The sequence below is a fragment of the Astatotilapia calliptera genome, chromosome 5 (assembly GCF_900246225.1).
Source record: "Astatotilapia calliptera chromosome 5, fAstCal1.2, whole genome shotgun sequence".
Taxonomy (NCBI): domain Eukaryota; kingdom Metazoa; phylum Chordata; class Actinopteri; order Cichliformes; family Cichlidae; genus Astatotilapia; species Astatotilapia calliptera.
In genome coordinates this window covers 36,917,413-36,931,061 of record NC_039306.1, presented here as the reverse complement: position 1 = coordinate 36,931,061, position 13,649 = coordinate 36,917,413, and the positions used below count along the sequence as shown (strand labels likewise).

General features: G+C 38.8%; 1 long non-coding RNA gene across 1 annotated transcript; it reads left to right on the top strand.

The window, feature by feature from the left end:
* The first annotated feature begins 9,674 nt into the window (after window positions 1-9,674).
* LOC113021749 (uncharacterized) lies at window positions 9,675-11,025 on the top strand. Its single transcript, XR_003272352.1, has 3 exons — window positions 9,675-10,071; window positions 10,226-10,378; window positions 10,929-11,025. It is a non-coding gene; the product is annotated as an uncharacterized LOC113021749 (long non-coding RNA).
* The last annotated feature ends 2,624 nt before the right edge of the window (window positions 11,026-13,649 follow it).

Sequence of the window (13,649 nt, the reverse complement as noted above, 5' to 3'; positions counted from 1 at the left end):
GTTCGTTTGTATGAAGCCTGAACTGCATCATCTGATGAGCTCTGTACTGTCTGAAGAGAAAGGGACACTGACCTGACCGATGTGAAAGGACTTTTGTTGTTGTTCACTGAGTAGTGCAGGAGTGGAGAAAGAATATGGAAGAACGCCACCTCCAACCAAAGCCAAGAAGAAAGTTTTGGCAGTTTCTTGGAGAGCAGCACACTTCCAATGACAGCAGCATCAGTCTTGGTTATGTTTGATCCCATGGTAACGTTAAGAGAAGCAGTAAAGGCTGAAGTGAACATTTATGTTCAAAGAAGAAAAGACCCCGCTGAAATGGTGGGAGAGAAACCAATTAAACTTCCTCCAGGTGTGCACACTAGCATAGAGCTCTGTGTATAAATGTTCCGCAGTCTGTGTTCATTACACATTGCATTGTTTTATTATTGTTGTTGCTATTTGTCTTTATAGCTGTTCAACAAATGTTTTGACGTAGGATTTTAAAGAGAATAAACATTTTTCTTCAAATGCACCAGTGTTGCCAGACTCCAGTGTTGTGGAGATAAAATATCCTATTTTGCCTTCTTTTCTTGCGGTGGTGTCTTGAAACCACTAGAGGGAGCCAGTATCAAAGCTGTGAAATCACAGGCACGAAAAACTCTCAGCGGTCCTTCAGCAGTCAGCCTGTCAGTCAGTTTGACTGATCATCTTAATCCTATGATTTCTTAAAAAAGAGATATTAAATATTGTAGCGTTTTAAGTTTAGCTTTTTTAAAAACATTTGTGCGTATTTCTGTGCTGATCTGCAAAATAAAGTCTTGCACTGGTAAAATCTCCTACTGTATGAGTTGGTTGGGGTTGGGATGGGTAGTATTGTGTCAGTTTAATGAAGGAGCAGGACAGGGTGGAGAGAGGCCAAGGACAGAATTTAAGAACAAAAGGGGAGGTTTTAGTGTTGTGTCTACAGTCATAAATGACAGCTTCACAGCGTAACAAAAGAGATGATGTGTAGGGAATTATCTACGAGGGGCTTAAAAAGCACTATCTGGAGGCCTTTCAGATGATTAGCCCTGCGTTGTGTATTGTAATGGACAAGGTACTTGGCGTGCTGGGCTGTTGCTGTTAGTGACCAGAACTGAAATCACCCCGCCAGTGACTGACAACAACGACCCCTCAGACAGAAAGCCAACTCTCCTCTGTCCCTGCTGGGGTAGCATGAATTTGAAGCCATAAGATTATGCAATGCTGTTCAGCTATTGAAGCCTACTGAGAACCCTGACAGATAAGTGGCTGGACCCAGAGCTGTGGAAATGGTTAAGTGTTGACTCCGTTTGATTGGATAATGGGTAATTGCAGGGTGCATTGCATTCGGCAATATGCTGGGAATTTAGCGGGGGCAAGTGAGGCAGAGGAAAAGAATGGAGCAGGGAAAATATTTTGGCGTGTTGTGTTTTTTGCAGACTGTTATTTCACACCTTGGTTGGTTACATTTGTTTGGATCTCAAGCCTGCACAGTTTACTAATTTGTATCAACTGATGATGCAATTTAAATTGCAAATGACAATTTGAAAATTTATTGTCACACAGTTGATTTTTGTTTCATTCGACACAGTTTCTGAATTGAGAGTTCACATTTCAGTGTGGCTGCTGCACCGTGCCTGAGTTTGTAAGTCCTGAATGTCTCCTTGTATCAGAACAGTTAAAAGCTCAGGCATGTTGTCTTTCATATGTTGCTTTACATTAAATAAAGCCTTTGTGGTTCCTCCCCATTGACTCTGTGGGCTCAAGTGTAGAATGTCTTCTTTGAGAGCTCATTTCAAACATGTCTTTAGTCTCTCAGCCACTTCCAAAAGGAAAAGCTATTTTTACTTTCCAAATCTTATGCACTGGAACAGAACTAGCCTTCAGGAGCTAATGTGAAAATTCTTCCCCTGCTAGACTTGAATATACTAGAGCTGCATTATTGCTCTTTGAGGAGTACAGTAGGGGGGCTGTGCTTGCTGAATTCCACTTCAGTCAGTGTATTGATTGTTTTTTCACAGGTGTCTTTCTCTGTCGCTGGGTAAAGTCAGAATCTACAGTGCTATTCATTTTGATTTACGGATTGAACAGACTGTCGAAAGAACACGTATGAATTTTGCATTTGTTTACGTGGACTTTTTGTTGATATTGATTCAGTCTTGGCACACAGCACCAATGTGTCAAGTTTGAGTCTTAACAAAGTCCTTTATTACAGGCTAATCTACTGTTAGTGCCACATTAAGGAAAAATATATTATTGATCTTTTTTAGATTAAAGTTGAAATTTCAAGATTAAAGTTGAAGTACCACTTTGAGAAAAAGCTGAAATGTCGATAAGGATGATTTTTCTTTTAGCACATAAACACAGTGTGCTGTGTGGTGATAAATAGACGGACGCTGAAAACATGGTGCAGAAAGCTGCAGCTGGTTAAAAGAAAAAAAGAGGCTATATGTTGTATCACAAGATAACACAGCTGAACAACTCATCTACACAAGGCATTTTATAGAAGGTATAAGTGTGTCGTACACGTGTGTGCACATTTAGACTTTAAGAAAAAAGTCAAAGAACAAAGTGAAGGATTCTTTTGGCACATGCTCGTGAAATAAAAACCCCACACCACTGAGTTCTTGCTTAAGAAAGGCTACGTGGGTAATCACTCTGTGTTTTAGATATCTTCTTTGTTCCCTTTAGTGGACGCCTCCACCTCACCCATCCCTCCCAGTCACAGCAACCTTCTGTATGTACTCTGTGAAGCCCACTAGTGTGTGATAGTTTAATAATAATATTTTTAGTGAATAATCTTGATTATTTTTCATTTCAATTTTTTTTTATTTTTGTGAATAAAATGTCCTGTAAACAGAATAGTCCTTTATAGTCATGTTACATGTAGAACTAAATTGTGGGTGCTCCACACCAACTGTGCAAAGCTGGATGAGGTGTTTGCAGTTGCCACGTTCATACCAGTAGGAGGCCCTGTGGGGTTGTGGTTTTCCTGTCTCCCACTGGTCTCCCTCTTAGCTGCGAGGATTCAGTCAGAGCAGGCCACATCTCCAGTGTCATCTTTGTCTTTATGTTTTTTCAGGCATGTGATCGTGGTACCAGGTGCTGCAACCCATCACGTCTTCTTTACTTTATCCATGAATATTCTTTTCCTCCTGCCTGGCAGCATCCTGCGTCCAGTGTACCCACTAACCGTCCTCTGCACATGTTCAGATCATCTCAGTCTTGACTTTTTAACTTTGTCTCCAAACTGCTCAACCTGAGCTCCTCCTCTGATGTTCTCATTTTTAATCAGTGCAGGAACTAGTGTGTTCCTGTACGTATGGGAAACTCCATGTAAGAACCTTCATGAGAGAAACTGGACTTTATAAATAATAATGTTGCATCCCTGAATTATTGACAGTGATAGATTCAGTGGTGATGTTTTGCTGGGATGACTTTACCTTCGAGGGAAGGGTCACTTCAGTGCAACTCGTGTGGTCTTAGAATGGAAATATGAAAATAACAAGTACCCTTCTGTTGGGTGACACCTCATAGTTTTTGAGTTGTTGTATAAAGTCAAGCATCTATCCATGCAGTCTGCCTTGACAAGCATTTGTGAACGAATAGGTCATTTAAAAGAGCTCACTGAATTTTAGCTGTAGTGAAGTAATATAGTTTACTTTTCAAATTACTGATTGAATACATAAATAGTGTAGTTGAATCATAGTCTGGTCACTTCTACATTATGGAACCACTCTCAAAATCAGATAGCTCTTTAAAATGTCCCTTTTTTAACAAATGTTTGAGTAATTGCTGGTTTTATACTTTTCAGCTGTGGCAATGGAAGTAAAAACACCTGAACTCAGAGATTAAGAAGTGTGGCCCAGTAACGTCAGTAATCCTTAATAAATAGATTGACTTCAATGAGCATTTGCTAATTTAGAAGAGAGGCTTTGTGTAGCAAAATGCTAAACAGTAAGCAAACACAAGAAATATAGTTTTTCTTCTAGGACACTCCACAAGAACGAAGCAAGACTGCAACTGCTCTAGACTAGATGTGAGTTTGTGCGTCTGTATGAACATGAACTGTTTAATTCATTTCACGGGATCGTTAAATGTTGCTAGAAGAGTAGTTCATCATTAACATGGTAGCCTGAAATAAAGGAGGACTGGACATTTTCTAGCAGGTCAGCAAGTAGGTCAGCTCAAAAGGATTAGCTGAGACACCGGACATCCCTAAATCAACTGATCTTTCCCAACGATGGCACACTGCTTAGTAACACCAGTGCACGATGGAGAAAATGACTCATTCAATTAATTGGCTCATAATTCGCTGGACAAAGAGTGCAGTTTTTTTTTTTGTTATCTTTAGTTTTAGTTTTTTTTACAGTAACATCGTATCAGTGTTTGACTTTGTTGCAGAGTCCAATATCTATCTCTCTGCTGTAGTGAATTCTCCACAGCACCCAAATACCACAATGTCTGCCCCAGCCATTTTTGTCATGCTAAATAGAAGCTGTCATGTTTGTACTTTTTATTGTAATATGCACTCCCTGATTGTCTTAATAGGTAAGCTTTGCTAGAACAATATAGGAGCTCCTTTTGCGTACTTTAATTCTTCACGGCATTGAGTCAAACAGGTGGTGGAAACCGTCCTCAGATATCCATGATGACATCATGATGACATCATAAATCAAGCTCCCATTCTACAAAAAATCCTACAAACAAACGTGAACTTTTGATTGGAACACAGGTGGTGTCTGTAGCTTAGGTGATAGTGTAGGAAGCCCAGTAATCAGAAGGTTGCTGGTTTGATCCGTGTTCTGTGTGTCAGGTCATTTAGTGTGAATGCTAGATAGAAAGTCTGAATGAGACATCTTTACGTCCAATCAAACACAGAACATGATAACACTGCAATTACACTTAAAAACGCAGAATTTAGGCTTAATACAGTTTAATCTGGTAAATTATATTTTAAAAAATCACCACTTTACAGTGACGGTGAAAAAGAAAAGTAGTCAAAATCCAAAAGATGTGGGCTCCATGTTCAGCTCTGCTGTAAAGCTGGAGACTTGTTCACTTTTGAAACTACACTGAAAAAACGGGAATTGGCAGGCTTTTGAATTTGCACAAATGAATTTAGTTAATGCTACACAAGCTTTTCATGTTTCTCTTATTTACATGATTAAATAAAGTACCATTTACTTGATTATAAACAATACTGAGACTACTCATTTTTCTTGCATTGATTTAAAGTGACTAAATTAGAATACTAAAACCATTGTAATCATGTTTGACCACAACCGGAAATGATGCAATATATTCAAAGACAACAACTAAATATGATTGGATAATACGACCTAGAGTCTTATCCAATAAGACAACAACATAATTTAAGGAGAGCGCAATTGACCGCCAGATTCTGGAAGATTGTTTAGCCACATGCAACCTTTGGCACTGAGTCAGGCATAGTGAGAAGGTAAGTAATTTAAATACATTTGTTTTAGTTTGGTACGTTTTCACAGAATTGTTGCAGTGCATGCTATATAAAAAGTAATCTGTAATGCATCTACATGTTGTTTTTACAGTGCTAGCTAAAGTTGGTATTAGCTAGTGATGGCCAAATGAAGCTTTCCGAAGCACTGAAGCTTGTATTGAAAAACGGTTCATTACTCGAAGCTTTTCAACACAGTCCTCTCTGGTGACATCTGGTGGTGAAAATTTTGAAGAGCAGCTTGAATCTGCAAAATAAAACGGACTGCTCAATCATCGCTGCTCACTCAAGAGTGGAGTTCTCTCTGATATTGGGCCACCGTTCCGTTGCTTTGAACATGTAATTGGTTTTGTTTTCTCGATTGGGGGGCTGAAAAAAATGTAATGCGTATCTGCGTAATACATTTTGATCAATAAACTTTCCCTATTTAAACATGCACTATGGTGTGGCCTTTCTTTGCTCATAACTCCTTGATGTTGGTAAATACAATAAGTGAGCAATATATATATAATATACATATGATAATGCACAGCACATTATGGAGTATGCCCCTGCTGTGAAGTCCTGCCTCCATCTACTTGTCGTTTAATCACTGGACAGCTGGACAGGTTCATACAAAATATTAGATGAGGCCAATTGTCCTATACATATTTTTGACCTAGGGGTGGGATTGATTGTGAACTGGAAAGGGAAAATGCTTAGGGGGCTGAGTACGGCTGCATCGTCACTGATTTGTAGAATCATTTTGATTCGATACAGGATCCGATTCAATTTGATTGGAATCTGGAAAGTTTTGCCTCAGTCAGAAATATTACAATTCTGGTCATGTATCAGTATATATCCATAATTTCGTATCTATTAAAAGAAAGCTGACACATGTGAGACTTAATTAGAGATGTAAACAGAGAGTTATGAAACCTGCAGCTGCAGAAGCCAGCGAAAAAAAAAGAGGCAAACAGCGCGGACCCGACGACACACCAAAATCTGATTCTGACGCGTCGGGTCCGCGCTCTGTGTTTACGTTTGTATGCATAATCCGTAAACCTGCTCCCAGTTACTGTTTTAGCTGTATGGTGTTTGACGACATGTTGTGAGGTTTAACCTGAGATGCTGGCGTTTCAGGCATGATAACGTTAATTTACAAATCGACACGGGATTTTAATGAATCAATATCACTTTATTCAATTTAGCATGGATTGTAATCAGAAAAGCGATAATCAAAACCCACCCCTAATCAAGAACTTGCAAAGTAAAAACATGATCTATGTCAGGTAGCCCTTTTGTTATTTACATTTAAAAAGAGGATTAGTGTTACTGTGCGCTGGCTGAGTCTGTTTCTTTTCTTAGAAATAGTTTCTCCTGCCCTGGAGAAAATCCACTTGCATGGAACAAAAGAGGCTGTGGAGTGCAGGAACTACACTGCAAGCTGGTAGATATGCAGGTATTCCTGGGTCCTGCAGACTATCACCTAAAAACAATAAACAAAATGATTTTCTAAACTGTAGCAATGTAATGTACGTATAGTGTCAAATACATTTTTGTAGTCTTCATTAGCTTTAATTCACATGGAAGTGTTCCTAAAGTCATATGCTGTAATGATATTTACATTATGAAAACATGATTTTGGACATTTCAAGTTTTTCACTTCGGCAGATAAAATGAATTGAGCAAAATCAACTCAAAATATTCCCACACGCCAGAACGTCCTCTCTTCCTCGCTGGCTCCATATCTGTCAGTGGAATGATCACCTCGTCGCTATCTGTCACCATCAACACACTCCACGAATCCCGTGGATGATTCACTTCCTTATATCCGTTTGAATCAGGTACCGAAGCAGTTACGTGCGTAATGAAGCTTCGGACGTCACTGGTCACGTGACTTTTGCCAAACGAAGCAAGCCTCGACACAGTGCTTCTGAACCAGTGTGTTGTTTTTTTCGACACACGCTCCGGAGCGTAGTGATGGGATTTCCGGCTCTTTTTAGGTTCGGCTCACTAAAAAGAGCCGGCTCTTTCGGCTCCGAACCGGCTCTTCAGGTTGTTTTGTTGCTTTAATTAATTTATTATTAACAATAATATAAAATTATGCACAAAAGGAATTACTAACATAAAAACAAGTGGTTTTATTTATATATGTTTATATATAAATATATGCGGTGGCCCCTAGAGACAAAACACGTACAAACTCCAAAACACATTTCTAGCATGAACTGAACTTCCAAAGCCGAGCTACTAGATCACTTAAATTACACAATTGAAAGCATGTGTGTATTGTTTGTGTATTTATACACAGGCACTCATATATATATTCAAATAATTTTTAAAAAAAGTTCATTTACCTGTTATTACCACACACCAAATCCGGTCGTTGGTACTTGCTGGCTTGTGTAGCCACAAGATAACAAAGGCTCAACACTGCGCCCAGCATCCTGGAGCACTTCTGTTGTCTTTTGTACGTGTTTTGAGTTTTTATATGCTTCTGAGTTTTTACGTGCTTCGGAGTTTGTACGTGTTTTTACGTGTTTTGGAGTTTTTACGTGTTTTGGAGTTTGTACGTGTTTTTACGTGTTTTGGAGTTTGTATATGCTTCAGAGTTCGTACGTGATTTGAAGTTTGTATGTGCTTTGTCTCTAGGGGCCACCGTAAATATACTTTTATTTATTCACTCCACATAAAATGTAATAAATAAATCATATAATACAAAAATCAACTATTCACATTTCAAGTTTTAACTATTTAAATTTTCAGCTTTTTCCTTTCACAAATTTAAAGTGAAAAGAACACAAAACACTGCAAACCACAACACAATTAAATATAAATTATAATATGAAAACTAAAAGAACATGCATATTCTCTGTCATATGGACCTGCATGAATAAACTTTCTCAATCCTTTATCATCTGCAACTGAAAATAGTTGTGGATGTTTACTATACCTTTCTAATGTTGTTGTCCCTGCCTCTCTTTCTCTCTCTCTGGCTCTGTTCCTGTGCTACTGAGTGTAACTACCCCCCCCCCTTTTTTTTTCTACTTTGTGCTTCTCAAAACATTATGTATAAATGAGGGAAAGATTGGTACTTTAAAGAAACCATTGATGCTCTTCTGGACTGGAATACCGTTTTTCAATTAAAATTAATGTTTTTTGTGATGGTGAAATTGTTACCTTTATGATTACAGAAGTCAAAACATCAGATGATGATAGCTTATAATCTAAACTCCCCATTTCTCGGCAAGTCTGAATTAGAGGTCTCAGCTGTATCGGCCTTTCTAGTGGATTTGCTTAAAGAGGAGATAGCTTAAGTCATTAGGTACATATTCCCTGACATTCTAGAGGTCAACCTTGCACAGTGTGTGACATAAAGAGTATAACTTATAGAAATGGAATGGTACTGGCCGCAGGTGGATTGCCAGAATACTGAAAAACCATATCTGCATTGTACCACAGCATATTCTACATTGTCAGAGAGCTTGGTGGCTGGTACAGAGAGCACGACAGAGCTTTTGAGCTCCGCCCAGTATCCACAAGAATATTCACTCTCGCTTCGCTCTGTGAACTCCTTAATACTTATCCATTGGTTGACTATGAGATTGGATCAGTCCACATTGTGACTTTAAAAAGGCATATAGAAATAAAAGGTGTTCATATAAGTGTAATAGGTTCAGTCGCATGTATTTCATTAGATAAATTCTTCTTTTTTTATGTCTGATCTTTATAACTTTGACTATTGGGTATGGATAGCTTTATGAAAACTAAACTGAAATGATTCTTTCTGAATGTCCATCCATCCATCCATTCGCTTCCGCTTATCCTTTTCAGGGTCGCGGGGGGCGCTGGAGCCTATCCCAGCTGTCATAGGGCGAGAGGCAGGGTACACCCTGGACAGGTCGCCAGTCTGTCGCAGGGCTAACACACAGGGACAAACAACCATTTGCACTCACATTCATTCGCACATTCACACCTAGTGACAATTTGGATTATCCAATTAACCTATCCCCACAAGCTGCATGTCTTTGGACAGTGGGAGGAAGCCGGAGTACCCGGAGAGAACCCACGCAAACACGGGGAGAACATGCAAACTCCACACAGAAAGACCCCGGCCTGATGTTGGAATTGAACTCAGGACCTTCTTGCTGTGCGGCAACAGTGCTAACCACCGTGCTTTCTGAATGTCTGATATGTAATTCTTTTTTTCCTACAGAGTCCTATGGGGAGTCCTATGGTCCTAAAGACTGTTTTGGCTGACGGAACCTGTCGAAGGCTCACTCTCTAATGGAGCGCCTGAATCAACTGAGGATCTCATCGTTGAAGTCAAGAGACAGTGTTGTCTTCAGGGCAGTTTCAGACTTCAGTTTATGGATTCTTTGTTTGGGAATGAGTTTCTTAACCTTACCTCAGTTTCAGAAGTAGCAGACAAAGGGACTCTTAAAGCTATTGACATGTCAAAGCCCACAACATGGACATAAAAAAGAGTAACAGAGTTGGTGAAACTCAAGATGGAAAAGACTTTTTCATACAGAAGACATGAAGGTGTTCGTGATGCACCAATGGTGGAGGCTTTCATGGCAAGATGGCCTGCTCTATTTGATTTCCATGAGGTAAGGTTTGCCTCATACACGGTGTTCTTGTGGTATTAGCCTAAAATGGTTAAGGCACAGCCCATTGACAGCCCATTTCTTCAGCATGAGTGATTGCAGCCTTCTTCCAGGTATTAAACCTTTGAAGCTCATTCCTCTGTGCTCATGTTTTCAGATCAACGCTGAGTTTAAGAGAATTGCCACCATCCCCCCTTAAACAAAGTTCCTGGCTCAGCTGGCTCTCCACTTGGACAACCTGGTGAAGTTGGTCAACAGAAGAGGAGAGCTTGGACTAATACTGAAAAGAATTGTGGCATAAATGGATAATGTAAGTGATAAATCCTGAACATTCACTTAACATGGTAAATGGCCTGCATTCGTATAGCGCTTCACACTACATTCAGTCATTCACCCATTCACACACACTGGCGATGGCAAGCTACATTGTAGCCACAGCTGCCCTGGTGCACACTGACAGAGGCGCCACCGGGCCCTCTGACCACCACCAGTAGGCAAACACGGGGTTAGTATCTTGCCCAAGGATATTTGGTATGCAGCCAGGAGGCAAACTACCGACCTTCTGATTAGTGGCTGACCTGCTCTGCCACCTTAGCTACAGCCACCCATAATCCTCTTTGGATGAAACTTTATAATTGTGGAAGATTTCAAATGTTTCCATGATAAATTCTCTCATTTTGTATTTTTACATCTGGTTCTTTTTTTAACCTTCACTTTGTCAACTTATTATTAATTGCCAGTAAACCTATTATTAATTTGTGTGCCTTTACTTTAAAAACATTCATGTAAAGTACACTATTAAAACTTAAATGAAGGACAGGGGCTGAATGAAGATGCTAATTACATACATTTCATTTCAGTGTGAAGATGTTGATGCTGAGTGTGTCAAGGGAGTGTGTATCTACATGGGTGAAGACCCTGGCATGAAGCGCCTTGAGGCGACTTTTGTTGTGATTTGGCGCTATATAAATAAAATTGAATTGAATTGAAATTGAATTGGCATGCTTATCCGGGAGTATGTGGTATGTACTTGTCTTTTTCTTTTCTTTTTTTTTTTCTTTTTTTTTCGGACTTTCCACAGTGTCATATTACTTACTTGGCATGAAATGACTAACATGGCTTCTTTTTTACAGGGCATGGAAGAACGTGCCATCAGTGAGACTGTTGAAGACACCACTGTTTGAATTTATCTTCTTAAAGAGCAAGCTTCAGCAGATGAACAAGAGTGGTCCTTGCAGGCATCAGGGTGGCGAAGACTTTGGATAATGTAGCATTTGCTGTGATAATGCTATTTGGACTAATGTATGCATTAAACCTTGCCTACCCTGCGGACCTTCGCTACAACTTTGACGTTTTCCAGAAGGTTTTCATGGAACTGGATGGAGCTAAACTCTCTAAAGTTCTTGCTTTCAAAAACCATCTGTTTCATTGAGAAGTCAAAGACTGCACTTCTGCAATTCTTTGCAGTTTTTCATTTTGTTTTCAGTAACGTTATACTGCTTATGTTTTTATTGCTTTCCCCTCATGTGACTGCAATGCAGGATGATTTTTCCTTTTGGTATCATGTTGTAAGAAATTTTTACTGACGATTTTTAGCAATATGTTCTAAGTCAACCTTAATGTCCTGCTTACATGTTTAAAATGAAATTTAAAATTCATGTAGGTGTTTGGTATTAGTTATGTAACAATGTCATTTAAGGCTTAACTTATTTGAAATCTTGTACAGGTAAATACTTGTACAGAAGCTGAAACTGTTGTCAAATAACACACAAGTTATATTTGTGTAAATCTGTTTATTCATAAAAGCGTGTTGCTTTTTTTCAGGTAGTCTTAATTTAGTTTACATTTTCAATTGTGTAATTAATACAAATGTTATATGTAAGAGATGACAGGATCATCTATAAGCACTTTCTTTTATTTGCTGCTAAGGTCAGTTTTTTGTGAAATATTTGCAAATATATTCTCAAACTAACTCTTTCTTCTAGCTATTTCTGCAGGCTATCTTTAAAAATGTGTTAACAAGTTTATATGGATGTGATTTTGGACTTGTTCATGGCAGAATTGCTGCTTTCACTGCTGTTACAGTTTAATAAAGGTGAACTGTTCAGTAGCACTCACAGTCTTTGCCTTTTTTGTCAATAATGATCAGTTAATATTTCAATTGAAAAAATGAAGTAGGATTTAAAGCCATAATTTGTGTTGCAGGAACATAATTGCAATGTGTTTACATTACATAATATCATTGCGTACCACTGGCAAATAAAAATAAGTTGGTGTTAAACATTAAAATATATTGACATTATGCAATACACTGATATTATGATAACAGATTAATATTAGTACATCAAACATGATTTTTTAAAGTAATCTGATGTAAATAAAATACTTTGATTTGGCAAGCATTAATTACTTGAGGGAAAGTGGAAAATTAAGTCAGTCATACTTATTCATATTATGTGGGACCGATGTACACAATAAATTCAAGTAAATTGAAAGAACTTTTTTTTCAGTGTAGCCTTACTTGGCCATTTAAGGTTACTGTGTTGTTTCACTTTGGCTATCATAGCCAGCTGTTTGAACATGACCTAACATACAAATTCATGAATAGGAAAAAGACCCACGTGCAGCTGCTGTGTGTGGGTGAAAAAAAAAGGCATCACAACTCTGCAGCTCACTCACTTTAGCGGGAAGTAGTGAATTAATCTGGGAACGTTCAACACTAAACTCAAACTAATCACAGTGATTTGGAAATATCTTTACCAAAGTAGTTGAAAAGTTATCTTTTGTTCAAGGGTGCTTTGTCATAATGTTTTAGTCACATCTATTTAGTAATATGTTATATTTATATAGCGCCAAATCATTCAGACTTTGAAATCTGAATGTTTAAAAACATAATAATTCATTGTTAATGGATTAGAAAACAAGCTAATTCTTACTGTTCGTCGTGTTTTGAGAAAATGAAAGTGATTAAACACAACATAACAAACGTACACAGCACAATCTAAAAGTTGTGCCCTGGAAGCAATTGCCTTGATTTTATACTTTGAAGAAACAGATGTGGCATTAAAGCAGTGAATACTTGATGTTGTGTGTGTTTTGTCCTAAAATTGGTCAAACAATAAAAATAACTAAATTCAGTCTCTGACTAACAGAAACCTGAAGCTTCACCACCCTCGTCCACTACAGGTTCCCCCCGCAGCTTCTGAGCTGCAGACTAGATAGCTGCATGGATGGACAGACGGATGGAGGTCAGAGAATGGAGTCTGACAACAAATCAGTGATGAGAGCTCCCTCACTGCTCAGTTCCCAGCAGCCCACGCTTCCCTCCCAGCCACAAAACACATCCTCTCAGCCTGCCATGCCCTTGACAGGCCAAAGCAGATGAGCAGGCATATCCAAGGGACAGGCTCCTCACTACTGTCCTTAAGACATTGTGATGAGGTTTTGGTGGAGGAAGGTTCTGGGATGACTTTGTAAAAGAATCTAAATGAGGTGTGAGTGAACGCTGTGCCTGTTCACCGCATCTTGAGTGGCTCATTTCTATCCATCATCTTGGACTTTTTGGTCTTTGGACAAGCAAG